Source organism: Salvelinus sp. IW2-2015, linkage group LG19 (assembly GCF_002910315.2).
Source record: "Salvelinus sp. IW2-2015 linkage group LG19, ASM291031v2, whole genome shotgun sequence".
In the NCBI taxonomy this organism is placed as follows: domain Eukaryota; kingdom Metazoa; phylum Chordata; class Actinopteri; order Salmoniformes; family Salmonidae; genus Salvelinus; species Salvelinus sp. IW2-2015.
In genome coordinates this window covers 1,326,624-1,329,123 of record NC_036859.1, presented here as the reverse complement: position 1 = coordinate 1,329,123, position 2,500 = coordinate 1,326,624, and the positions used below count along the sequence as shown (strand labels likewise).

General features: G+C 45.7%; 1 pseudogene; it reads left to right on the top strand.

Annotated features, from left to right (window-relative positions):
- The first annotated feature begins 1,850 nt into the window (after positions 1 to 1,850).
- LOC111979530 (kin of IRRE-like protein 1) overlaps positions 1,851 to 2,500 on the top strand; it is a 42,285-nt pseudogene continuing 41,635 nt past the window's right edge.

The following is a 2,500-nucleotide window of genomic DNA, read 5'->3' as shown; positions in this document are numbered from 1 at the left end:
CTGTATCACAATTCCAGTGGGGCAGAAGTTTACATACACTAAGTTGACTGTGCATTTAAACTGCTTGGAAAATTCCTGAAAATGGTGTTATGGCTTTAGAAGCTTCTCTATTCAATAGGCCTCTTCAACATCCTCCACACACTTGGGGATCGAACAAGCCCCCTTTTGCTTCATCCGTGCCTGGTCCTTTTCCGACACATTAATGAAAAAACAACTACAGCCCCCAACAGGCGCAAATCATATGCGCCACAAGATGTGGGACACATGTTTCCACCCAGTGTGGGAAGCCCCATAACTTGGTGATGTCAGCCTCCACTTGGGCCCCTGAAATAAGCGCACCACCCTCGATCGCTTTTTCAAACACCCAGTAGGTAAGTGGTGCTCTATTGGAGAGACAGAGTGCACCGCCACTCAGCATTCTGATCCTTTGGCACGAACATTAAGGACCACGACCGCACCGCGATTGAGGCGTGTTTTACTTTATTAATAACACTCGGCCAAAAAGTTCTTAACACCAGACGTAGAGTTCTGCTCTATTGGAATTTATAGCATCTGACTAGACCGATTTCTCGCCAATCTTCTTCTGCGACCTGACATCCAAACGCTCTCACTATCTTGTATCGCAACAACACTGGCCCTCCAGAACGGATGCCGCCATAGAGTACAAGGTCCGTACCCTACCAGTAGCTAAGAGCCCTCAGCACTTGCGGAAAATAACACCAATCGCCTCTTAGGCATATCGTTGAGCGGATTTTGAGTCCCTGGCGGCGGCAGTGTGTTACTGAGAGAGTATCAGAAATGGAAAAGACAAAGAAGAGTTGTCTTTTTGACTACTTTGGTACTCAATCATGCAGGTTCATCAGTTGAAGTCGGAAGTTTCAACAGATATCAACCTTAGCCAAATACATTTAAACTCAGTTTCAACAATCCAAACATTTTAACCCTAGTAAAAATCCTGCTAGGTCCCTCTCTTGAGGCCACGTTAGTGATCGTGACTCCTGGGATACGTTTGCTCACTCGTTTGTGGTTTATTCTTATTTAATGAAATTTTGACGTGACATGTCAGAAACATAGCGGAGACACGGAGCGTTGAGGATCAGCAATTATATTATTTCAGGCGGCTTTTTGAGTAGCCTTCTTTCACTCCAGCACGAATCGACAAGTCCCGGACGATTGATATGCGAGTGGTCCATGTGTATGAACTGTATTACATAAACAATTAGTATTTTGGTAGCATGCCCTTTATATATAATCCATAATTAAAATCTGGTTTAACTGGTCAAGTTGCAACCGTTTCGGCCCCGATCAGAGGTTGATCCTTTCCATCTATAGCAAACCCGTCCCAGCACACACTAATTTGGACGATGGACATTGTTTGGCTCATTACCATATGCAGGTTTAGTCCTTTTTCCTGACCAGACCTGGTGCTATACCTGAGTTAGGTATGTCACGGCCTCGCTTTGGCTACGGGCCACACGCCGTTCTTCAGTTCCCTGTCCCACAAATATTCTAATAGGATTGAGGTGTCAGGGCTTGTTGGATGGGCCACTCAGCGTGCTCAATTAACTGATTTGTTGTCCTTAAGCCATTGTTGCCACAACATATGCTGGTTGGTAGCATCTGCTCCACTTTGGAGGGTCATTTATTGCGCATGTTATTGAGCAACATCTCAAGACATTTGGCAGGAAGTTAAAGCTTGGTCGCCACATGGGTCTTCCAAATGGACTGGCCGATTTGGAAGACCATTTGGAAGACCATTGCCGACCAAGCTTTAACTTCCTGACAGATGTTTGAGACGTTGCTTCAATAAATCCACAATTAATTCCCTCATGATGCATCTATTTGTAAGTATGCACCAATGCCCTCCTGCACAAAGCCCCCACAACATGATGCTGACCCCCCCGTGCTTCACGGTGGGGATGGTGTTCTTCGTCTGCAAGCATCCCCTTTTTCCCCAAACATAACAGGGTCATTATGGCCAAACAGTTCTGCTTTAGTTCAATCAGACCAGAGGACATTTCCCTCCAAAATGTACGATCTTGGTCGCCCATGTGCAGGTTCGCACCGTAGTCTGGCTTTTTTATGCGGTTTGGAGCAGTGGCTTCTTCTTGCCGAGCGGCTCGTCACCTTTTATGGTATGTACTAACATAGGACCCGTTTTACTTTGGATAAGGTACTTTTCGTACCTGTTTCTCCCAGCAGCATCTTACACAAGGTCCTTTGCTTTGTTCTACGGATTGATTGCCATTTTGCACCAAAGTACGTTCATCTCTAGGAAACAGAAAGGCTCGCTCCCTGATGGACGGTAGGAGCGGCTGCGTGGGTCCCAATGTGTGTTATACTCTGCGTATCTATTGTTTGTACAGATGAGGTCTTGGCTTGATTTCTTTTGATTTTCCCATGATGTCAGCAAAGAGGCACTGGATTTGAAGGTAGGGCGTTGAAAATACATCCACAGTACACTCCAATTGGACTCAGAAAATTCATTCAACTGGCCATC